This window comes from Papaver somniferum, chromosome 9 (assembly GCF_003573695.1).
Source record: "Papaver somniferum cultivar HN1 chromosome 9, ASM357369v1, whole genome shotgun sequence".
NCBI lineage: Eukaryota > Viridiplantae > Streptophyta > Magnoliopsida > Ranunculales > Papaveraceae > Papaver > Papaver somniferum.
The window spans coordinates 85,913,556-85,941,322 of record NC_039366.1 but is presented as its reverse complement, the minus strand read 5'-3'; positions in this window follow the sequence as shown (position 1 = coordinate 85,941,322).

Genomic DNA, 27,767 nt, shown 5'->3' with positions numbered 1-27,767 from the left:
TATCGGAGAACTCTCACGATCTCAAGCCAATCAATAGATTGTACTCGTACGATAAAAGATGCAAGATCACATCACACAACTATGATAAAAGTAGTATCGGTCTGGCTTCACAATCCCAAAGAAGTCTTTAAGTCGTTAACCTGGTTTTAGAGAAGAAAACCAAAGGTTAAAGGAGAATCGACTCTAGCGAGCGCACTAGTATCACACAGACGTGTGGGGATTAGTTTTGCACAATGCTAGATGTCTCCTTTATATAGCCTTCAAATCATGGTTTTTCCTTAGTTACAAAGCAATCCCTATTCACCGTTAGATGGAAACCTGATTTAGATTCAAGCTAATATTTCTCAACCGTTAGATCGAAAACTTAGCTTGTCACACACACTTGGGTAGACGTTTACTGGGTTTGTGAAAACCATGCCCAAACGTGTACGTGTATGTTGGTTCAACATAGTAACCCAAAAGGTTAACCATATGATCAATTCATATTAACCTAGTTCTTCTTCACCATAACTAGTTCAATTGACTCAAATGAACTAGTTAGAGAGTTGTTCAATTGCTATGAGATCTTATGTAACTACACAAGACACAATTGAAACAAAGATGATTCGATTCGATGAATCGGATCATGAACTTTATAGCCAAGGTTTGCATAAAGCATTCCTTAGTAATTTAAGTTTCATGTTTAGAGCACATCTTTAGATCATAACCAGTTAAGCTCACAAACAAGTTCGCGGACTTAAGGCAACCGGCAGTGTTTTCCAAACTCAGCAGAAAATCTCGGCAAAGAGACCTTCGCCAGTTCGCGGACTAAACACGCAAACGAGTTTTTGGAAAATCCCAGTAGAAATTCTCGACAAGAGAACTTCCGTCAGTTCGCGGACTGGATTCGCGGACTTGGAAAAGCCAATTCCTCCGGTTTCTCTCAATCAACAAAGTTCGAAAACTTCGGATTAAGGAATACATGGTTATGTAATCTAAACTCTCATTCCAATCATTGAGACATTCTCAGAGGAAGTTATATAGCCGTTATTCACAAACCGTTTCACGTCAGAGCATTTATCAAAGTAATTGAAACTTTTCATGACTTTCGTTACTAGGTGAAGATAAACTTGATCAAAGCGAAACGCTTTACCAACACACAATTTCGAGAAAAAGATAAGTAGTGAATACTCATCTCGAAATGTCAAATGTGTATGATCTAGTCTATATAGCATACAACTTTTTGTCTCATAAGAAGTAGGAGATAGAATAGATAGACTTTTGAGTGATAGATAAGTTCAAGTCTCCACATACTTTTTTGTTGATGAAGTTCCACGGTTCCTTGAGTAGATCTTCGTCGTTGTATGATGAATCTCCATGAAGTCCTTGAGATCAACTACACTTTTCTATCCTAGTCCGAGACTTAGCTATAATAGACTAGAAATCAAGACTCATAGTTTTGATCACTAACATTGACAAACATGCTTGATATCGCAACGCATGCGAGGTCGACCGAGCGAATCCCATCTAGAACATCCACAACGCTTCGAACGATTGACCCTAATGTGGGTGATCGTGTTGTTGGCAAAACATACTCAAACGAACTAAGACCGGAAAAAACGGTCTCAAAACCCATTACATCCGTCCAACTTAGCCAGCCTAGTTGGACGGCGTAGATCGCATCTCGAACGATCAAAGAAGTATTGGCGTGTTCATTGGAGGCTTAATTTATCCCTTAGTCCATCGACCTTCCCACGGCAAGTCCCGGGAGTGTTAAAACGTTTGCCCAAACTAGAGCAAACGCGCTATTCTAAAACCCTAGTATGGGTTGCGACATCATACAACTGCGGGAAGTTGATCGTGTCCGACCATCTTCGCCCGCTTGGTCGGACGACCTAGATCCAGTTTCAGATGGCCAATGAGGTGTCGTCGCGTTCGCCGTCGACCCAACTCAACCCTTGGTCGATCGACTTGCTCATGGCAAGCCAAGAGCGTATAGAATCGTTCACCAAAAGTAGGGTGAACGCGCTGCTTTGAAACCCTAATTGGTGTTTGCGGCAGTATGTTACTGCCGTAAATCGATCACGACCATCCATCTTCACCAGCCGAATCGAGTGGTTTGGATCTAATTTTAGATGGCCCAGGAGATGTTAGCATATTCATCAACGGCTCGTTTTGCACATGGCCAATCGGCCTGTTCGAATAAGTGCCTAACGCTTTGATTCGACTAGCCAAAACAGGGTTGGCGGCGCGACCCCTAAACTTTAAAATTAAATCAATGGCAGTATGATACTGTCGCAAATCATCTCCACCGTCAAACTTCGCCATACAAGTTGACCGGCCTAGATGTTATTTCAGGTGACCAACAAGATATCGTTGTGATCACCATCCACTCTTCTTTCATGAGGGACAATCAGCCAAGCAACAACTAGCTCATAAGGATCCCAAACGATCGCCCAAAGGTAACTAGTTGTGCTGCTTGCATGTTATTCAACAACATCCATTAACTGCCACAAATCGCCTCAGCCACTCAACTTGGCTAGCCGATTTAAGCGGTCCTTTTGAGACGCTCAATCCGTGACTGATTCGATCGAGCTCTAAAACAACGATGCTCCATGCACATCGATTATTTGGAGCTGCTTGTTTAAAAGCGATGCTTTATGTGCATCGAATACATACGATATTTTATGAATATCAGCTTCACAAATAACTTAGTTATTTAACCTAAAGCGCTACGTGTTGCTTTCATCGGCAAGTCCCACGACTTGACCCATTTACTCGAGACATCAAACATGTCACAAACTGGGGGATACTCACTGGGGTATTGGTCTGGCGGTTTACAGCGTGCGGCATGCAACGTGCCCATTACGAGAAAGTGTCAGGAAATAAGAACGGTTAACGACAATGGGAGTAGTGGGTGAAAGTGTGATCAATTCTCCCTCATAATGGAAACGTGGTGATCACCACTCTTTACACAACCCCACTTCTCCACTGCTTAATCATCTCCACTTCCTACGAGATCAGGGCATGCGCTCAATGACTTGTATAAATAGGATTTCAACCTATTTCAATAACAAGACAAGTGTTATCAACACAAGTATCCAGAAAACACCAAGAACTGATAGCTTACGTTCTGCAAGCCAATTCCAAATTCTGATACAAGTCATAAAACATCCACACCTTCATAATTCAACATTCTGATCTCAAACACGTTCTTCGCTTCCCTCCTTAAGATCAAACCTTCTCCTTCACTTTGTGACCGAATTGAATCTGGAACGGCAATTTCTTAGTTTAGGCCAGAGTCTTACATATTGATCTCTCGAACTCAAAAGTACTCTTGTGCAGTACATTTGTTTAGATTTTGAATTCGTTTCTCATCAACACACCCAAATTTACCAAAAACAGCAGAATCAGTTTTTGCTCTCAAACACCTTCTTTCTTATGAAAGTAAGGTCGCTCTTGTTGTTCTTTCAGGAATGATATTTTATGGGGGAAAGTTCTTAATTAAACTTGTGCTTAATTTCCAAATATTTGTGGGGAGTGCGGATGTGGAATATTATAGGGGCTATCTTGTTTCTTTATAAACTCCTTGATGAAAGCATTTGGCTTCGGCTATATGATTGCATCTAAAAAGTTGATATGTACTTTCTTTTGGTCATGAAGTGTCTCTATGGAAATTTCATTAGGATCTCACTAGTTTTAGTACCTTCGCCAATTTTATTGACAAAAAGGGGGAGAATTAATGTGTAGTTCACACTACAAATACATATGGTTTTCGGATCATTATGTAAGGGGGAGTGGTTTCATGTGAGATGAAGTATTGACTAAGGGGGAGTGATACATATCACCATAGTATTTTGTCAAAGTTGTGATGCAATTGAACTTTGATGTTGTGTAATGATACAATGACACCGTGTAACAATGATTGAGAGCTTTTGTTTTCTCATTATTATGGCTACGGATCTTCAACAACGATGATGTTGCATTGAATATCTTTGGAATCATTGGAATACTTGGAAGTGACGAAGATTTCGTGTAATGTTTAAGAACCAAGGAGATCATGCATGTGGAAGAGAAGCTGCAAAGTTTATTTATTTTTTATTCCATATGTATTGATAGTTGTCACTAAAATTGACAAAGGGGGAGATTGTTAGAGCACTGCTCGGTCGAACTCGCAACCGTTGCTATCTCAAGCTTGTTGTCAAGTTTATTTGCCAAAACTATAAGTCTTGATTTCTAGTCTACTCATAGCTAAGTCTCGGACTAGGATATAAAGTGTAGTTGAGCTCTAGACTCCACGTCGTTCATCATGCAAAGACGAAGAACTACTCAAGGAACTGGTGGAACTTCATCAACAAAAAGGTATGTGGAGACTTGAACTTATCTATCACTCAAAAGTCTACTTTATCTTCTATCTTGAGACAAAAGTCGTATTGCTATATAGACTATGATTATACACATGTACTATTTCGAGCTGAGTTTATCTCTCTTATCTATTTCTCGAAATATGTGTTGGTAAGCTTTCTCTTTGGCCAAGTTCATCTTTACTAGTGACGAAAGTCATATTTGTTTCAATTACTTGAAAATTGCTTTGACGAAAAATACTTTGTGAAAAACAACTATAAAACGTCCTCTAAGAATGTTTCAATGATTCAAATGAGAGTTTAGAATATATAACCACGATTAGATATAAGCATTGTGTGATAACTCATACTTGTATAAGTCCAATATCCTTGAACCAAAGTATGCGTACTTTGTTGCTCTGGATAACCGGAACTAAAGTCCGCCTACCAGTACGCGCATTGTCGAAAGTTCACATCCCGTGAATTTCGGCTGGAGTTTATGAACTGAAAACAAAATTATTTCGGGTACTTAAGTATGCGTACCAAGTATGCATACTTAAGTGGGTTATTCTCTAAAAACAGTTTAATTCGTGAACTAAGACATTTACATATTAAGGAATGCAATCTTTGCAAACCGTGGCTATAATGTTCATGAATCGATTCGAGCGAATCAAAACTGTTTTTGTTTCGATTGTGTCTTGTATACTTCTATGATATCTAAGCAATTGAAAAACTCTCTAACTAGTTCGTTTGAGTCATTTGAACTTGTTATGGTAAAGAAGAATAAGGTTGATATGAAAATGCTCATATGGCTAACCTATGGTTAACTACTGTTGAACCAACGACTTGTACACGTTTAGGTATGGTTACTCAAACCTAAATGAAGCTACATTTCATGTGTGTATATGATCGAATTTTAATAGTGGTAAGAAGAGTTGTCGTTCACTCGGACTTTGATGGAATTGATTTTAGGCTTAAATATAAAACGTACTCAAAAATAAGAAAATATATCTACAAATATTGACACAGGATGAAGAGACACTAGGACGCAGGATTTCACTACTTTTCATATTCTTGTGGTTCAATCATTAACTCTAGACAATATATCTCAAACAAAAGAAGTTGTGACTCTAATTCTTTGCCAACAATAGATTTCATAAAACATCAATTGTAAATTACAAGCATAGTGTATCTAAAACGCCTAAGACTAAGCATACACTATCTAACAAGATAACAATTGATTAATAGAAATCATAAAGCAATTAAATCTATGCAAAAAGTCATATAAAGAATTAATTCATTTACCACAATCATGAAAAGTTGCTTCCTCCGTTGTCCCAGTGATGGGTTCTATCTCCGCATGATGAAAACACGCTCAAAGGAATTTTTCATTTCTCAAAAAGGTGTTCACAATAATGAAATGGGAGAAAAATAATAAAACCGGGTTTGTAACAATTATATTTGTTACAAACCGAACTGTTACAGAGTACGATAAATGATAACTATCACTGTTACTGTAGCTTATAAGACTGCTCTCTGTATGTCGTTTCCACTGTAGCAAATACGACAGTTGTGGGTGGGTCTTATGTTCTTCGTTCCTTCTTCAGCAACAACAATGGCAGTTTCCTGCAACTCGATTGTTTGCGTCTCTGTAGTGTCCTAAACTATCCCAAACTCTCCATCCCTCTTCTAATACATCCCACGGACCTTTTTATACCTCACCAGCATCAAATCTTCCGTATTAACTCCATATAATCCTCTCTTCAATTATGTGCAGATACGAGAATATTTCTTTCCCTTTTTCTTTTCTTCACGCGTTCTCCTGTGTTATCTTGCAACTGGCACACTCCAACATTCTGCTACTCATCTCGGACAGATTTAAACTCATTGCAGGGAACAACTCTGCACGTAACTTTCTCAGAATAAACCCAAGAATCCTGTGAATACCTCCTCTTTCTGTTATCCAACTTGACACGCATACAACCCAAGTTTTACGATTCAAAAACACATACTAATCCTGTTGTGACTCAACTGGACCATACAAGTCCGAATCCGTGAAAATATCCAAGTAAATCTCTTCCCAATCTTTCCCAGAAAATCCGAGAAAACTAGCTTCTCCTATTTTGCATCCCAACGGATTATCCAACCCAAATAAATTCATTCGAACACCCCTACCAACATTGTTTGGGCCTATCAAGATCATCCCAATTGAAATCAGTGATTTAATCTCACCGTAATCCCTCCGAAAATCCAACATAATAGTACACAACAAACTGAAATATGTTCCCGCCATTTTGCACTGTTTAAACGATGAAGAAGGGTGCCCCTTATCCAGAGTTTGGGTGCCCTAAGCAGGTGACGTCCTGGGGTGTGAATCATAAAGACGGTGGCCCTTATCGAAAGAGGTGCCCCTTAGTAATTGAGTACCCCATATCCAAATGTGAGAGTCCAAATAACACATGTCCTCCAGGTGCTTTAGATAGCTTTTCGAGCCCATTTTTCCAAAAATATTTATTTCCAAAAAATACATACAAACACACAAAATACCATAATAAGTACGAAATCGAGTACTAACAATGCGGAACATTGAGGACAAATTAGACACATAAATGCGTCCATCAAATACCCCCAAACTTATTATTTGCTAGTCCTCGAACAAAATTAATCTAGAAAATAAAACCGAGTTAATCTCGGGAGGGTTTACCAGAGGTGTACCCACAAAACCATGACTTCTAATTGGTCACAAGTATCCAAAGATCTATGAGGACATACAAATTCTCAACCTATCTCCAAGTAACTAGAATGCCATAGAAATTAAAGGTGCCATCTCTAAAGATGACTAAAGAAAAGGGGGGACACATCCGCAACACTGCTAGATAAAGAGATATCCGCTACACAGCTAGATAAACACTGTAAGATGCGTCCGTTGATTTACAGCTGGATAAGATTAGGAGAGAGATAAATATGAGAGGGACATCTGCTACACAGCTGGACTAATTACGTGTGATGAGTTGAACCAGTGCTGGAAAGATCTTGTGCCAAATTGAAAGCGGACTAACAAAGCAACCAATATGCATCTCTCTTCGACTCTCTCATAGTAATCAGTAGAAACAACGTCTTCTTCGGCTTCAACTGTTGATGATAAACTCTCGAACCTCGTAGAACCTTGAAAATTTAACTTTTCTCCTTAATTTCATGCTTAAAACTTCCTTATAGATTTCTACTTCCCTATGGCCTTATTGAACAAAACGTAACGATGATTTTTTTCATTTTTTTTTTCTTTCATTTTTTTTTTATTTTTTTTTTCAACACAAAAATAACAAGACAAAAATTTAAATGACCATGAGAGAAGGACTTTAGAACTAAGATCTTCGCAACTTGTGATGTCTTGGTATCATGAACTTCAACAACTTATATCATTTTCTCTTATAACTTTTTGTAACTAAGTCTTCAGCTTTGATTTTTGAATTATTCTTTTCTATTGTTGCTTCTAAACCTTAAACGTTTTCAACTTTGTTCATAGATTTTGATGTCGCCCCGCTTGTTGATGATGATAAGTTTCTACTGAGAGAAAGTCGTAATCCAGTAACTAAGACTACATTGTGAGGTTGCTTTGTCTTTCTGGCATTTCCTTCTGACCTACTTGCCTTTCCATCATGGATGGTTAGGTCCATCACGTTTACCCTCTAAAAGGAACAAGTTCTATCCTAAATTTCAAAGATCTCAATGTCTTTTTCTATAATGTCTCAAAAGATTGTTATCTCTAGCATTCCAGTTTATATCTTTTCGGTGAGAAACAATATGTAAACTTAGCTAACCGGATACTATGTGACGCTAGAAGTTTCAAAAAATGCGACTAAAAAGTTTCTCCCATACCCCCAAACTTAAATCTAACATTGTCCTCAATGTTCTATAGATGAAATTAAAAGCATGAACAAGGAGAAACTGTTACCAATAGAAGCAAAAGAGATAAGGAAAGATATTACTGTGTCGCATGAATATTGGGTTACCTCCCAAGAAGTGCTAAGTTTAAAGTCTTCAGCCAGACTAAGAAAGGATTAGTTACCTTATAAAATCATAAAGTAATAGCCGGAATAACTGCGGATCACCAAAACCAAAAAGGGCTATCACAAGTAAAAGTAATCTGCAACATGCCAAGAAAATTAACAGATAAAGCACACCCTTGTCTAGTTTCCTGTTTAAGACAACTACATCTAGTTTTGGTTCAGGTTCAGTTCTATAACTGGGTATAGATAAAATATTTTCATGGACTGCATTTCCTCGTAGCTAAGGTCCGATTCAGGTATTAGAGTCTGTAAAAACTCAAGTAAAAACTTGGAAGCACATAATAATAACCTAAATAATTGCGGATCCTTTAAGTCAATCAGTTGACCACGATGAAAGTAGTGGTCTTCCTTAAACAAATGTGTCGACCCTAATCTCCTAAAGTAATTAGGTTTAGTCTCAAAACTTAATAACCGACACATCTGAAAATCGTATGTTGCCACAATTGGAAGAAAGTTTTTGGTGGGAAAACAAAGTCGATCTTGGTATCATAGCCTGGCTAACCACATCAACTAGAGGATGGGTTTCTAGCAACTGAACTTCTTCCTGGACATTATTAGGTTCGGGAGAGCCATGAAGGTAATCTGGAACAATGGTTAAGGTACATATATCAAGTCCCAAGTGAGGGACCTTTCTAAGAGTTAAAGCATATGGAGAATGATAATCACCCCCAAACTTAGAGTTTTCAGTGTCTCTAGAAAGACTAGTCACAACTTCCCTAATTTCAAGGTCATTAGATTCCTGAAAATGGTCAATTGATTTTTCTAAGTCTGGTTCATCCTCACTCATCTCTACAAGTTCATTTTCTTTGTCTAAGACTAATGTTTCTAAATCGCTAGACTCTAAAACAATATTCTCAAAAGAAACTCGTTCCTCTAAACCATTATTAGCATCGTAATCAAAAGGAAAAACTACATCGTCTAAAACGGGGGTATCTCTAGTCAAATCCTCGTCCTTTGAATAGGTGAATAATTATTAAAATTATTTGGATTTGAACTAGAAATAATATTATCGTTATAAAGCTCAATTGGAGTAACAAATTCCTGATCACTATGCCTATATGTGTCTGATTCTTCATCAACACTATCCTCATCATAATCATCATTATAATAACATGAAAATGGTTGAACCTTATCTAAACAAGTAGTGTTACCAATTATAACCTCGTCATCTTGATTATGTGAATATTTATCTTCATGTTCAAGGGTACTACCGGAAACACTATATTGGAAATTAAGATTATTTCGAGCAGTTCTTTTCTGGGCCTCTAACAAAATTTTCTGAGTCGACTCACATGACTTACTGATTTTATCTAGAAAAGAAGGTTCACAAGTTGCATTGCTTTTGTCCATGACTAAGTTATTTATTTCTGCTAACTTACGTGTCGACTCAGCTAACTTACGTGTTGACTCTAGTAAAGAGGAATTATCATAATTTTGCTCGTATGACCGGTGGGTATGTGGATAGTAATTGGGCTCACAATGGTATGGACCATAACCTTCAAAAGTTTCGCGTTCCCAATCACTATTCACACTATGGTCATAAAAAGGTTAATGTCCAAGCTGCTCAGTCGGATACTCATTGTATTGGCTATTATAATAGCAGTTCGACATCCTAACTGCAAGGGAATTCTAAAAAAACACAAAGAAGGCTGACTCGACCACAACAAGCCTATTTTATCTAGCAAACAAAAAGCATGAAGACTCCACTTAGATTGTTTCTAGACCAGCTTCTAATCCTTCGAAAGGGAATTCGTTACAATTTAAACAAACCCCTCTGGAATCAATCCGAGTCAAAGTAAGTTGAATAGAGGCGAGGGAAGCTCGGTGGAGCTTTGATACCCAAGGCCTCACCGGTATTACAAGGCCGCGCAGTCACGCATTCAACTCAAAGAAACCATCATGAACTTTGAAGTATGCTTAAAAGAGTAACCAATATTTTTCGAATGACTTTCCTATTAAGCTCGTTACCCTATCAGTCTCGTTCTAGTCAGTATTTTAAGCTTAGGTTCGCGTAGGTCACGTGTTCCTAAGGCGGGCAAGAAGGAAACGGTGATGAAATCCGAGTCCTTATCTTGATTTGGCCAGGCCTTGCCCTTTACTAGAAAATTAGATCTGATTTCAGGTCCTCAATATATATGCATACAAAATCATCCAGTAAACCCGCTGACAGGGGATTCGCGGGTGTTTAGAATTCTTACCTCCCGTTCTAGACGGGGGATGAACCGTTGAAGTCGACTTGGGACACGACTCCTATGTCATGTACGAACCCGAGGGGACGAGGTGATATCATAATCGCCGTCCTTCTCTGCAAACAGTTTATTTAAAACTACCCTTCCGTAGGGGTTTTAAAAATAGAATAAAGTCCAATGTCCAAAAAAAAATTACAAAAATATAACCCTAATTACAGTTTCTAAAAAAATAAAATAAAATTATTTACAAAATCTTCTTCTTCACTCCTTTTAGTTTTCTCTTTTCTTTCCTTTTTGGAATTTTCCTTTCTTTTCAGCACTTTCTTTTTTTCTTAAACTTAGCTCCAAATATGAAAGCAAACAAAAATACCAAAACGCGTAAAAAAGAACAATTAAATAAAACCTAAAAACAAATCTATAAACAAATCCGCGTCGGCGGCGCCAAAAATTGATCGAATTTTAATAGTACTCAAAAATAAGAGTTGTCGTTCACTCGGACTTTGTTGGAATTGATTTTAGGCTTAAATATAAAACGTACTCAAAAATAAGAAAATATATCAACAAATATTTCCACAGGATGAAGAGACACTAGGACGCAGGATTTCACTACTTTTCATATTCTTGTGTTTCAGTCATTAACTCTAGACAATATAACTCAAACAAAAGAAGTTGTGACTCTAATTCTTTGCCAACAATAGATTTCATAAAACATCAATTGTAAATTGCAAGCATAGTGTATCTAAAGCGCCTAAGACTAAGCATGCACTATCTAACAAGATAACAATTGATTAATAGAAATCATAAAGCAATTAAATCTATGAAAAAAGTCATATAAAAAATTAATTCATTTACCACAATCATGAAAAGTTGCTTCCTCCGTTGTCCCAGTGATGGGTTCTGTAGGATCAGAATTTCGCGACAACGATACGCTCGCGAAATTCTTAACAACGCATTACAAAAATGTCGGAATGCACTTTGAGAAATGACACAATAGGTGATATTATCTTAAACATAAGAAAAATTTAATAACTTTGCGAAGATTAGAAGATCTGCGAAATTCACATTTGTAAGCTTGCGATATCATCGCAAGCCAGATCCGAAATTAGGGGAAATCTTAGTTGTATATGAGCTGTCATCCACTAGGTAGCATCCTATATAAAGAGAAAGGTATGAGAGAGAAAAGTAACTGGTATTATTATTATCTTCTTATTCTTCCCCAAAAACCAGAGAGAGAGAGAGCTCCAAATACTCATTAATGGAGTCTCAATGTAATTCATATGTAATTCAATGATCATAGTGAAACCTAACCCCGTGGATGTAGATCATATTGATCGAACCACGTAAATCTTGTGTCTTATTTTCTATTTTCATTATCTTTATCTTTATTTTCATATCAAATAAGTTTATATCTAGAAATCATAGTCATGATAATATAAGGGGTGTGTTGTAGGATTTCCTACAACTACATTTTTGGCGCTAGAAACAGGGACAGTAAAGGATTTATCCGCCCGCAACTTGTTAAATTCAAAGAAAAAATCCAGAGATTTTCATGAAATTTGGTCGAGCAAGATCCAGCAAAGTTAGTTGAAGCAGCAGAGAAATCTCGTTGTCTCAGCCAGCATATCCACTTAGTTAAAGAAACAGCAGCAAAGAATCAAGACAATCTCCTCTCCTAAACCTCTCTATCTCTTCAATTTTGTTGTCAAAAATTCAGATCTGGATATTTACAAACAAATTTTTGGGAAAGAGTTTCATAAAATCCTTAATTGTTCTTCATCAAAAATTGATTTCATATTAAAAACAAAATTCAAAAGGAGTTTTCAAAGCATTCTTGATACAATCAAGCTCCATTTTACAAACCCATGTGATTGATTTCAAAAACACTGTGTATCAGAAATTTATAGTTGATTTGGGGTTTTCCCAGTTACGAAGTTGTAGGGACTATCAGTGATATATTATAACTCACGACCTGAATTGCTAATTGAATTAACTTAGTTGATTGCAGCGAAGAAGGATAGTCTACGAAGACAATCCCAAACATAACCTTGACGAAGCAAAGCAAGTATACAAATGTGAAGATGAGATTTGGATGAAGATCGTATTCCAGCTGAATTTACAACAGAGATCAATTCGAGGGTTCAGGCAAAGTGATATCAAGTTTACAACGTGCGAAAATTGCTTCAGCAAAGATAAGTCCTGCGAAATTATCTTCGTGACAAACCACCACCTCGTCAAAGGGAATAGAAGTTCTGAGAAATTCTCTTCGTCGCCAACCATTACCTGCGAGATTCAAATATATCATTTCGTCCAATCTTTACCTCGTCAAGTACGGGATCATCGCTTCCATACGGAGAGACAAACTCCTGTCACTGCAAATTGAGACAACCCCAATCGAAGTAAAACAGCTCAAAGCAAATTAATTTGGAAAGGTCATCTCACAGAAGTTAACAGTAATCTGAACAATGTCTTAACTCAAGTTTGAATCGTCACTAGTAAATACAAAGGAACACGTACAGTTATCATACAATGTTCTCCATCAGATCAATTCCGGGGAGATGATCTTCATCAGCAATTCTTCAACCAACTTCGTAAACAATCAGTAAGAAACAAGATAACTCGCAGATACGTAGTATCTCAGGTTTAACTCGCCGGTTTGGACAATCAAGGATCAGCAATAATCACTTCGTCAGTTAGATATGGAAACATTACTTCGACAGAGGCTCCAGCAAAGAACAACTTTGTGATCACCCGCGAAGAACAAGATCATCACTTCGACAGTTCACCATTTGCGAGATGATCAGTTATAGTCCAACCAAAATTCAACTTTACCCAACGAAGAAGCAAACTTACTTCGTCATCAACGTCGAGAGCAACCAAATAAGAATGATAACTCGCAGAAACAATCAACAAAAGAAGAAGCAGTTAGACACCGGACAAAGAAAATCGAAGAGGAGAAAATGACATCTTCGTAACAAGGCAACGAGATTGAAATGAATCCGCGAAGATGAAATCTTAAGTTAGATTGCCAGGCAAATCAATTCGAGGGCAAAATGCACAAAACCCAACAAAAAACGAACCTCAACCAGTTCCAAGAGATTACGATTAAAAGAAACTACTAATCTATGAATATCGTTGCTAAAGGAAAAGCAATCAACACAGAATGGAGAAATAAGATCCTGCGAAGAGATAAGACCTTGCGAAGTGACAATGTTATCCAAACTAGAAGGACAGTGAACAAAGACAGAAGTTCGGAAACAAAACTTTCTTCGTCAACAAACAACTTTGGCGAAAATAAAATCGGAACTAACCAGCGAAGAAAAGAAATAAAACATTCAAAATTTACTTCACAAGACAGACTCAACGAATCAGCTCGCACAATGATATGATCAGTGTACTTCGCTAGAATGCTTTTCTTCATCATTTATCCAGTTCGGAACATCTATCAATTCAGAGAAGAAAATCCATTCAAATCATTAGATTTACTTGCATACGTAGCTGGTTCACTAGCAAAGATCAACCACAAATCCGAAGGAAACGAGTAGAACGACTGAGAGGGATGAGCATGCATATATCAATAGGAGATGAAAGAAAAGCTGAACAATCATATGGTTCAATAACGGAAACAATTAAAGAGGACATGCAAGTCCAAATGGAGATAGTTGAAAGCTAAAAGTAACAAAGATAAGTAGAGCAGAAGTATATTAACTCGCACCAAAACAACCATATCACCAGCGAAACATCAAGAGAAACACAACTTGGTCAAGTAGTAGACAAAGTTCACCGTCAGCTCAGTAAAGATTAATTGGCAAGAAAAGGATTATTTTTGAAGAAATAAACTTGCGAAATAAGCACACGGAACAGCTCATCTCGCAAAGAGGGACAACTTATAAAAGGAGTCAGCCAAATGAGCTATGCGAATTTCACAAAACAAAATGCAGTAGATTTCTTCCATGAACAATCACGCAAAACAAGATGCAATAGATGCTCTTATTTCATCATCACATAGACTTATACCATGAACAGATAAGGGAGGAAGAGTTTCAGCAAAGAAAGTTCATCAAGGAAGCACGGGAAGTTAAGGGAGAGAAAGCAAAAGAGTAAACAACTAATGGAGAAATATCACCCACACAGGAGAAGAACAGAAAGACGAAGACAAAATTTATACAAAGAGCGATTAAATAAGAATAAGCTAGGCGAATTGTACCTTCCAATCACAACCAGAAATTCGCACAGATGGTTTGAGTTGGAGAAAGGAAGCAACAAGTCACGAGTTCGAGTCCCTTCATCAAGATTAATTTTTCGCACATTTTTTAAATCATAAAGGCGAAGAAGTACAATACAGTTATAGCATTGTGTGTTTCTTTCGCAAGCAACAAGTAGCGCAGATGGTCAGAAAAGGAGTATGCAAACTAGAGGGCATGGGTTCGATTCTCCCTGCGACCAAATAATTTTTGCTTCATACATATTCATTTCGCAGAGTTGGTATTTGATTACTTCGCAAGAGAGGCTTAGCACAGTTAGTATGGTGCGAGAAAATCCAAGACGTAGGACAAGGGTTCAAGTCTCACTTCTCACACTTCTTTTTGCTGCGCGAAATTCATACATTCCAAAGCATTTATTCACTTCTTTGACAACAACATCGACTCACATGAAAGATAAGTACCACTTCCTTGCACATTTTACTTTATACTAAGAATGAATAAAAATATTTTTGATTTGATTTAAAAAAAAACGATTCAATCGCACGATTACAAAGATTTCAAAATTACAAAAAACCGAGAAAATCCAATTTATATAATTCTCTAGGATATTTCTTTTACAGAAAATAAAAGATTTTTGATTTGATTTACAAAACGCGATACAATCGCAGAATTACAAAGATTTCACAACTACAAAGATTTCAGAATTATAATATATTAGAATTTCTCTTGAATATTTACTTTGCTTCAAATGATATGATATTATGAAAATGAAAGAGTGGATAAAAGAAATGACAGAACTGAAAGAATGAATCAAAGAACAAAAGAACAAAGAAACGCGAAAATTTCGCAAGAGACAATCTAAGATCCATAAAAATCTAAGATTAGAATGGGGCGAACCTTTATGGCGTACACCCTAGTTCCCGAATAAAATTTCGCAAGATGCAAATGTAAGACCTAAAGTACGTCATAGAAGGGGGTACCTGTAGCATGACTCAGGGAAAAGGTTACACCGCCCCTGGAACCTGAGTCATGGAGATTTGGGGTCAATAAAGCCCATCCGGGAGAGGCACCTTGGATTCTCAGCTTAAGCATATGACTTAGGTTGGGCGACTAAGGTAATAAGGACTCTCCCAAGGAGTGCGAAATCTGATCAAGGCGCCGAGGTACACGGTTGAGTCAAGAGTTCCAGGGGCTTCTGGAGCGTACCTTGCCATTCTTGACAAGTCTTGGCTTATACTGCACTCGGCCCGAAGAAAACCCCACTTAGGGTGCAGTCTCGTAACCATAAGCCCTATAGGCAAAAGGGATAAGAGGCTGCGAAAACAACTGGTTGTTGTTAAGACCGGATGGGAGGAGCTAACCTTGTATGGTAGAAGTACGCCTCCTTGAAGGGGCAACCAGGGGGGAGATAAGGGCGGCACCCTCCATTAGGGAGCTGATAAGTGTCTTAAGACGCAAATGTCATGAGGCTTTTTACTCGCAAGGGTATTAAGGCTTGTCATATTTGTGCAACAATCCTGAAGAGGCAATAATACTAGAGAAAAATATAAGATGAGATCAATGGGTCATTACATGAAAGTGTAAAGACGTCCTGCGATTTCGTCGCAAGACGACAATGTCATGGGGATTTATTTTCGCAAGAATATTTAGGCCTGTCATATTTTCGCAACAATCCTGAAGAGGCAATAATACAAAAGAAAAAGTTAAGGCAAGATCAATGGGTTTTTGCATGAAAGTGCAAAAACGTCCTGCGATTTTGCCGCAATTACAAGAGGTGGCATAATAAGACCTTTAACTTGGAAGGCAAAATAAGACCACAGAAGAGGGTGCGCAAATAAACTTGCGAAGATGATTATATGTAAGCAAATAAGCTTGCGAATATGTATATGGAAATGAAACTGAGGCAGTGAAAATGCCGCAGACTTGATACTATGATCATACTGTTATGAGATACTAATAGTGCAGGAAAAAGGAAAGATGAAACACAAGTAAGAACTTGTGAGGAACAATAACTACACGAAGAGGAATGCGTATACTAAAGAAAAAGCCATAGAAATGGAGAATGGAGGCAATTTAAAGCTACATCAATTTTAGCGTGCAAAATGAGCTAAGTAACACAAACATTATCTATACATTGCAATCGATAAGCATTCTCATCATACAAGCATCATACTCGCATCATAAAAGCATTGCATAAGCATTTCATAGCATAAACATCGCATACACATTTCATAACATAATCATCACATAAGCATTATATTCGCACAAGTACTTTACAAAACTATACGGAATAATATTGCAGAATTTCGCAATAATATCGCAGAATTTAGCATAATTATTCAGGATTACTCAGAATTTCACAAGATTATTCAGAATTTCGCAAGATTACTCAGAATTTCGTAGAATGATTCAGAACTTCGCATAATGATTCGAAATTTCGTAGAATGTGTCATAATTTCGCAGAATGTGATTATTTCGAATGATGTGATTATCTCGCTCAATTATTTCGCACAATTATAAGCAACTTGAAGAGATTATACTATCGCATGAGCACAAAACATGAGACAGAGGCAAGATAAGAATGAAGAAACAATTCGCACATTCAACATTTTCTCAAGGATTCTACCCTCATAGATAAATAACAGGGGCAACTATGGATTACCAAGAAAACATTTTATGTTCTTTATCTTCTCGGCAAGAATCACCAAAAATGGAGTAATAATTTCGCATGAATAGAGGCAATACTTATCATTCTCATTCAAGGACGGATACTTCTTATATTTCGAGGATTGAATACTTCTTATACTTCATCAAGGATACTTCATACTTCTTATACTTCATCAAGGATACTTCATACTTCTTATACTTCATCAAGGATACTTCATGCTTCTTATACTTCTTCAAAAATACTTCATACTTCGCATACTTCAAAAGATGATACTTCTTATTTACTTCGTATCATTCCGGAACTTCACAAAAGAATAGAGGCAAGTACGTACTTTTCAAGTCCAGTATTCTTTCGCTCGTTCTTTCATCAACAAAGATCAAAGACTACTCCAACAACACGTATCTCTCTCTCCAAAAAATACAACAATGGATTTTTTCCTGAAGATCGCTCTTCAAGCAATATTCAAGAAAAAAGAGGCAAGATGTAGGATCAGAATTCCGCGACAACGATACGCTCGCGAAATTCTTAACACCGCATTACAAAAATGTCGCAGAGCACTTTGAGAAACGACACAATAGGTGATATTATCTTAAACATAAGAAAAATGTAATAACTTTGCGAAGATTAGAAGATCTGTGAAATTCACATTTGTAAGCTTGCGATATCATCGCAAGCCAGATCCGAAATTAGGGGAAATCTTAGTTGTATATGAGCTGTCATCCACTAGGTAGCATCCTATATAAAGAGAAAGGTAGGAGAGATAAAAGTAACTGGTATTATTATTATCTTCTTATTCTTCCCCAAAAACCAGAGAGAGAGAGAGAGCTCCAAATACTCATTAATGGAGTCTCAATGTAATTCATATGTAATTCAATGATCATAGTGAAACCTAACCCCGTGGATGTAGATCATATTGATCGAACCACGTAAATCTTGTGTCTTATTTTCTATTTTCATTATCTTTATTTTCATATCAAATAAGTTTAGATCTAGAAATCATAGTCATGATAATACAAGGGGTGTGTTGTAGGATTTCCTGCAACTACAGGTTCTATCTCCGCATGATGAAAACACGCTCAAAGGAATTATTCATTGCTCAAAAAGGTGTTTACAATAATGAAATGGGAGAAAAATAATAAAACCGGGTTTGTAACAATTATATTTTTTACAAACCGAACTGTTACGGAGTACGGTAAATGATAACTATCACTGTTACTGTAGCTTATAAGACTGCTCTCTGTATGTCGTTTCCATTGTAGCAAATACGACAGTTGTGGGTGGGTCTTATTTTCTTCGTTCCTTCTTCAGCAGCAGCAATGGCAGTTTCCTGAAACTCGATTGTTTGCATCTCTGTAGTGTTCTAAACTATCCCAAACTCTCCATCCCTCTTCTAAGACATCCCAGGGACCTTTTTATACCTCACCAGCATCAAATCTTCCGTATTAACTCCATATAATCCTCTCTTCAATTATGTGCAGATACGAGAATATTTCTTTCCCTTTTTCTTTTCTTCACGCGTTCTCCTGTGTTATCTTGCAACTGGCACACTCCAACATTCTGCTACTCATCTCGGACAGATTTAAACTCACTGCAGGGAACAACTCTGCACGTAACTTTCTCAGAATAAACCCAAGAATCTTGTGAATACCTCCTCTTTCTGTTATCCAACTTGACACGCATACGACCCAAGTTTTACGATTCAAAAACACATACCAATCCTGTTGTGACTCAAATGGACAATACAAGTCCGAATCCGTGAAAATATCCAAGTAAATCTTTGCCCAATCTTTCCCAGAAAACCCGAGAAAACTAGCTTCTCCTGTTTTGCATCCCAACGGATTATCCAACCCAAATAAATTCATTTGAACACCCATAACAACATTGTTTGGGACTATCAAGATCATCCCAATTGAAATCAGTGATTTAATCTCACTGTAATCCCTCCTAAAATCTAACATAATAGTACACAGCAAACTGAAATATGTTCCCGCCATTTTGCACTGTTTAAACGATGAAGAAGGGTGCCCCTTATCTAGAGTAGGGGTGCCCTTAGTAGGTGACGTCCTGGGGTGTGAATAGTAAATATGGTGGCCCTTATCGGGAGAGGTGCCCCTTAGTAATTGAGTACCCCATATCCAAATGTGAGAGTCCAAATAACACATGTCCTCCAGGTGCTTTAGACAGCTTTTCGAGCCCATTTTTCCAAAAATATTTATTTCCAAAAAGTACCTACAAACACACAAAATACCATAATAAGTACGAAATCGAGTACTAACAATACGGAACATTGAGGACAAATTAGACATATAAATGCGTCCATCAGTATAACAAGCTAAGTTCGATCTAACGGTTGAAAGATATTAGCTTGAATCTAATCAGGTTTTCATCTAACGGTGAATATTGAATGCTTTGTATTGCAAACCCTGATTTGAAGACTATATAAAGGAGAACCCTAGGAACTAGGAAACCTAATCCCCATACCTCCTGTGTGATACTAGTTGTATGCTAGAGTCGATTCTCCTTTAAGCTTAGGTTTCTATCGAGACCTTGTAGGTTAACGACTTAAAGACTTCATTGGGATTGTGAAGCCAGACCCAACTATCTTCTATATAGTTGTGTGATCTGATCTTGTTGTTTCTATCGTATTTGAGTACAATTGTAAGGATTGGCTTGAGATTAATTTCTCCGATATGCAAGATAGAAAAGTAGTCACAAACATCTTCGTCTCATCGTTTGTGGTTCCACAATATCTTGTTTCGCTAGTCGATTAAGATTATTGTGAGGTGATTGATATTTCTAGGCTGTTCTTCGGGAATATAAGTCCGGTATATCAATTGATTCCTATTCACCTTGATTATCAAAAGACGGAACAAAACTCGTAGGTATTTCTGTGGGAGACAAATTTATCTATTCCTGTAGACTTTTCTGTGTGATACAGATTTGTTTATTAAAATCTTCGACTTTGGGTCGTAGCAACTCTTAGTTGTGGGTGAGATCAGCTAAGGAAATCAAGTGCGTAGTATCCTGTTGGGATCAGAGACGTAGGGAGTGCAACTGTACCTTGGATTAGTGTGAGATTGATTGGGGTTCAACTACAGTCCAGACCAAAGTTAGTTTGTAGTAGGCTAGTATATGTAGTGGCTTAATACAGTGTGTGTTCAATCTGGACTAGGTCCCGGGGTTTTTATGCATTTGCGGTTTCCTCGTTAACAAAACTTATAGTGTCTGTGTTATTTCTTTTCTGCATTATATTTTGTTATATAATTGAAATATCACAGGTTGTGCGTTGAATCGATCAATTGGGAAATCCAACCTTTGGTTGTTTATTGATCATTGAACATCGGTCTTTGGTACCGTTCAAGTGATTTCTCTTGTATTCAATTAGACTCGCAGATTTATATTTGCTTGAGTAAGTATTGAATCGAAAAATTGAGATATAACTCTTTGATATACTTTTTATTAAGATCGAGTCTGTCTGTCTAGTTGATTCTCTTAAAAGTATATTGGAGTTTGTCCATACAAATTGCTAAGAGAAATATTGGGTGTGGTTGTTAGACCCCCGCTTTTTCACTTAGGTTAACTACTGTTGAGCCAACCTAGAGTACACGTTTAGGTACGGTTACTCAAACCTAAATGAATGTACATTTCATTTGTGTATAACAAGCTAAGTTTGATATAACGGTTGAAAGATATTAGCTTGAATCTAATCAGGTTTTCATCTAACGATGAATATTGAATAATTTGTTACCAAAGTAACTTAGATTCCAAACCCTGATTTGAAAACTATATAAGGGAGAACTCTGGCAAATGGGAAACCTAATCCCCACACCTTATGTGTGATACTAGTTACGACTAGATTCGATTCTCCTTTAACCTTAGGTTTTTCACGAAACCCTGTAGGTTAACGACTTGAAGACTTCATTGGGTTTGTGAAGCCATACCCAACTATTTTCTCTGTAGTTGCGTGTTCTGATCTTACTTTTACTATCGTGATTGAGTATTATCTTTGCTAAGATTTGCTTGAGATTTATCTCTGATAGGTAAAATTAAAAGTGGTCACAAACATCTTGGTCTCATCGTTTGTGATTCCACAATATCTTGTTTTGTTTCCATACGATTAAGATTATTGTGAGGTGATTGATAATACTAGGCTGTTATTCGGGAATATAAGTCCGGTTTATCAATTGGTTCCTGTGCACCTTGATTTATCAAAAGACGGAACAAAACTCATAGGTATTTCTGTGGGAGACAGATTTATCTATTCCAATAGACTTTTCTGTGTGACACGGATTTGTTTATCAAGTCTTTGACTTTGGGTCGTAGCAACTCTTGGTTGTGGGTGAGATCAACTAAGAGAATCAAGTTCGTAGAATCCTGCTGGGGTTCAGAGACGTAAGGAGCGAAATTATACCTTGATGAGTGTGAAATTGATTAGGGCTCAACTGCATTCTAGTCCGAAGTTCATTGGTAGTAGGCTAGTGTGTGTAGCGGCTTAATATAGTGTGGTGTTAAAATCTGGACTAGGTCCCGGGGTTTTTCTGCATTTGCGGTTTCCTCGTTAACAAAATTTCTGGTGTCTGTGTTATTTCTTTTCCGCACTATATTTTGTTATATAATAGAAATATCACAGGTTGTGCGTTATGTTCAATCAGTTCTTGAATCCAACCTTTGGGTTGTTTATTCAATTGATTGACATGTGGATATTGGTTTGTTATACTGTCCAAGTTATTTCTCTTATTCAATCGGGCTCGCAAATTCCTATTTGTTTGATTGCAGATTGAATCGAGAAATTGATGTTATAGCATAGCTCGGTCGACCTCGCATGCGTTGCTATATCAAGCATGTTTGTCAATGTTAGTGATCAAAACTATGAGTCTTGATTTCTAGTCTACATAGCTAAGTCTCGGACTAGGATAGAAAAGTGTAGTTGAGCTCAAGGACTTCATGACGATTCATCATACAATGACGAAGATCTACTTAAGGAACCGTGGAACTTCATCAACAAAAAGGTATGTGGATACTTGAACTTATCTATCACTCAAAAGTATATCTCTTCTATCTCATACTTCTTATGAGACAAAAGTCGTATGCTATATAGACTGGATCATACAAATTTGATATTTCGAGCCGAGTATATCTCTCTTATCTATATCTCGAAATCATGTGTTGGTAAATCGTTTCGCTTTGATCGGGTTTATCTTCACCTAATGACGAAAATCATAATGTTTCAATCACTTTGAAAATCGCTTTGACGAGAAATAGTGTAATAACTATATAACGTCCTCTAAGAATGTTTCAATGGTTGGAATGAGAGTTTAGGTATATACAACCAATGATGGATATAAGCATTGTATGGAAACACATATGTGCATAAGTCCTATTCCTTAATCCGAAGTTTGCGAACTTTGTTGATTGAGAGAAACCGGAGGAATTGGCATTGCCAAGTCCGCGAACCTAGTCCGTAAACTGACGGAAGTCTCCTTGCCGAGATTTTCTGCTGAGTTTGGAAAACTCTGCCGTTTGTCTTAAGTTCGCGAACTTGTTTGCGTACTTGAGTAGGTTATGATCTAAAGATGTTCTCTAAACATGAAACTTAAATTACTAAGGAATGCAGTATGCAAACCGTGGCTATAAAGTTCATGAGCCGATTCAATCGAATCGAATCATCTTTGTTTCAATTATGTCTTGTGTAGTTACATAAGATCTCATAGCAATTGAACAACTCTCTAACTAGTTCATTTGAGTCAATTGAACTAGTTATGGTGAAGAAGAACAAGGTTAATATGAAATGCGCATATGGTTGACCTTTTGGGTTACTATGTTGAACCAACATACACGTACACGTTTGGGCACGGTTTTCGCAAACCCAGTAAACGTATATCTCAAGTGTGTGTGACAACCTAAGTTTTCGATCTAATGGTTGAGAAATATTAGCTTGAATCTAATCATGTTTTCATCTAACAGTGAATACTGATTGCTTTGTAACTAAGGCAAAACCCTGATTTGAAGACTATATATAGGAGACATCTAGCATTGGGCAAAATCAATCCCCACACGTCTGTGTAATACTAGTGCACTCGCTAGAGTCGATTCTCCTCTAACCTTTGGTTTTCTTCTCTAAAACCAGGTTAACGACTTAAAGACTTCATTGGGATTGTAAAGCCAGACCGATACTACTTTTATCGTAGTTGTGTGATCTGATCTTGCATCTTCTATCGTACGAGTACAATCTTATTGATTGGCTTGAGATCGTGAGAGTTCTCCGATAGGCAAGATAAAGAAGTAACAAACATCTTCGTCTCACTGTTTGTGATTCCTCGACGTCCTCTTGTGTATTCAAGTAAGACTGTTGAGAGGTGATTGATTAATATAGGCTGTTCTTCGGGAATATAAGACCGGATTATCAATTGGTTCCTATTCACCTTGATTTCATATCTTAAGACGGAACAAAAACCTAGGGTTTTTTCTGTGGGAGACAAATTTATCCTTTGATAGACTTTTCTGTGTAAGACAGATTTGTTTATTATCAAGTCTGCGATTTTGGGTTGCAACAACTCTTGGTTGTGGGTGAGATCAGCTAAGGGAATCAAGTGCGCAGTATCCTGCTGGGATCAGAGGCGTAGGAGTACAACTGTACCTTGAATTAGTGGAAGACTGATTGGGGTTCAACTATAGTCCAGTCCGAAGTTAGCTTGTAGTAGGATAGTGTCTGTAGCGGCTTAATACAGTGTGTAATCAATCTGGACTAGGTCCCGGGGTTTTTCTGCATTTGCGGTTTCCTCGTTAACAAAATTTCCGGTGTCTGTGTTATTTCATTTTCCTCATTATATTGTTTATCTTTATAATTGAAATAATACAGGTTGTGCGTTAAAGGTTAATCGATTGGAGATCCGACCTTGTGGTTGTCGATTTCATTGATAACACTTGGACATTGGTCTTTGGTACTGTCCAAGTTATTCCTTGTATTTGATAAAGACTTGCTATTGTTTTTAGCTTGAGTAAAAATCAAATCAAGAGAGAGATATTAACTCCTTGAGATACTTTTATCTAGATTGAGTCTGAATGTCTAGTTGATTCTCTAGCAAAGTATTTAGGAGTTAGTCCATACAGATTGCTAAGCGAAATATTGGGTGTTTTTGTTAGACCCCCACTTTTTCAATTGGTATGAGAGCATGCAAACACGTAAAAGACCTTATAAGTATGTGTTTGTGGCAATCTGATTCTGTGGACGGAATCTCATACGCATACCAAAATGCCTCCTAAAGCTGTCAACTTTGTCAAGTGTCTTAAAAATACCTCAAAGGATCACTCCTTAGCTGATTCTTCCGAATCCTGAGGTAGGAAGACTGTGTCATCTTGTGTCAGCCACTCTTCCTCCAATGAGACATTGGACATAATGGCTAAAACTGAAATGGAGCTCACCAGAATTTCAAAAAATTCTACAGAGTTTGTTGATCTCAAGGATCATGTACAGTTCTTTGATGAATTCGAGAAGTCTATTGATCGTGAACAGGTACTCTACAACATTATAGGGTCATTCTCTAAGGAAATTGAGAAACTTCTTCAAGAAAACAATCAACAACGTGAAAAGATTTGTGATCTTGAAAAGCTGGTTAAAGAAGTCTCAATCAGAGAAAAATGTTTGATCAAGACGCATTCATCTGATCTAGACAAACTTCGTGTTGATAAAGAGAAACTTGAAGCATCACTTGCTCTAGCCCATGGACGGTGTAAATCCTTGGAAAATGAAAACTCTGTCTTAAGAAGAAATTCTTTTGCACAAACTAATTCTCACGAGTTACCGTACAGAATGAAATCTTCTCCAGATGAAGATTGTGTTAAAAAGGGTTTTAGTAACTTACAATCTTCTCTGACTGCTATGAAGTCTAAACAAGTGTCTGATGTTGCTTCTCCTCCACGAAACTGTACCTTCTGTGGAAAAGGAAATCACTATGCTATTCGTTGTTTTGCCAGAAAGAAACAAGTATTTAAACTTCACAAATTGCTTCTTTCTACTGTCAATGGAGTAAATAGTCAGATGACTGCTGTAGTGAACCTCGCTTCAACACGGAACCAGGCATCTTATAAGAGTGATCTCTCTCCTAGAAATCATTACAGGACATTGGTAAATCCTAGTGGTATAAATCGTACTACCTATGAAAGCATGTCTTGTGCTTATAAGAACAACTCTGGTAAATTTAAGTCTAGTGTATGGAGATTTTCGGAAAATCCCCTAGAACCCATTTCTAGAGGTCCTAGACTTTGTTATGAGAAAGATTCCTCACCTGTGATTCCCAGAGGGACTGTGAGACGTTCTCCCGTATCTGGAAACTGCCAAGGAAGGACAAGAAATACTAAGTTCAGATATCCTGGAGGAAATAACTGTTATTCTCTCAGAACCTATGGTGAGACTGTGTCTCCCTCTGCTACCTAGTAGCAGAAAGTTTATTCTTGTGTCTAACTTGAGAGATACAAGAATGAGGATTTGTGAGATGCTCAAGTATTGTGCTGTTTTTCTCCAGTTTGTATATCTTATGATGTTATGTTGTTAGTACTTCTTTCCTTTGTCACTATGATCTTTTGGAGATAGAGAATCTTTGAAAGCATGGTATCCAATTTTCCTAATTTGGGCCATTTGTACTTTGGCTGGTCCACGAACGTCCGTGTCTCCTCAAGAAACTTTAGGGTTTCCATCTAGGGTACTCACGAACATATATATAAGTCTTATATGTGTTTCTTTATTCTTTAGAAAGGAACTATATGGAATATGTTCCCAAAGAAGAAGTTAACCCTATGGTTGAGGATGATCTCAAAGGATGTGTTTCTGGTCAAGATTTTATTTTGAAGAAGATGGTTGAAAGAAAAGAGTATAACTCTTGGATTCGAGAATCTGTCAAGGATCTGATTCGTGTTCAAAATGAAGTCAAGAACGAACTTGCTAACCTTCAACTGCAGATGAACCATCTTTTTGATGGACAAGTAAAAATCCTTAGTACTCAGAATATCTTGATCAGGAATCAAAAAAAAAAGTTATCCTTGACTGCGCAAAGGCTCGCCATTATGCTCGCACTATTGATCGAAAAGTCAACATTCTAACTTTTGAACATGGTGTTTCTACAATCAACAAGATCAAGGATATCAGTGACTCCTATTTTGATGGACCATTTCAGAGGTATGAAATCATCAAGGAAAACTGAGGTTACCTAGTAAGTCTTCTTTTTGGATTAGTTGGAAGAATAACCACCGTTTTGAATAGCGAAGATAGCTATTTTGTTTTCATCTTCTTATGTTTATTTTTTAGGTTTATTGGTTTTAAATTCTAAAAATATTTGGAGGATGATGTTATTGCAGTATTAATCTTTATGATTTTGTGATATTGCAATATTTTTATGGGATATGTATTGTTTGCGTCCGTGAACTTGAAGGTCCCATATGTTGTCAAAAGTAAAGTCGTTCATGAATTGGTTTTCGTATTGATGAAAGGACGAATAGAATTTTGACAAATACAAAAGTTATGCCTATGCAGTCATTTATTTGATGGAAAATAGGATAAAATCTTTTGTGTGACAAGGATAAAATCTATTATGTCACTATGCATATAGTGATGGAAAGATAGAATAGATCCTTGTATGTATTCCACGGTATTGATCTTCATTGATCCATTCTTTTTGTATTACCGTGAAGGCTCCATTGTGTGTCTTATGTTGAGCACGATACAACTCAGTTGATTATTCTTATTGGCTTTGTTGGTTGTTCCATAAGATGCTATATGTTGAGCATTATGAACTAAATTAATCATCTTGGTTGGTTATTTAGTTATTTGCTCCGAAAGTCTTCTTTTGTCGAGCAAAACTTTTGACAATAAAATTGATTACCTTCATGATTAGTTTGGTTGTTTGTATTCCAATTAGATTAATTATGGGTTCTCTTGTAATTAGTCTAGTTGAGTTTTCATATATTCTACAAGTTCTTGTGTTGAGTATATGAACGGCTATACTAACTATGTTCTATTGGTTGATGTAGTCGTATATTCCGTAAGGTTTTCCTTATGTTGAGTATGTGAACGATTAAGTTAGTCATCTCCGTATGATTACCTTAGTCGTAGCTCCGTAAGTTTACTTATGTTGAGCACAATCAATTAAATTGATCACTTTTGTGGTTTGATTTAGTTGCGTATTCCAATTAAATTAATCATGGGTTTACTTGTGATTAATTTGATTGAGCTTTAGATATAGAAAATCATGATAATTAATGCTCCTAGACAGCTTGCTCTGCTAGTATAGAGCCACAAAGTTAATTATTCCTAATTACAATTGCTC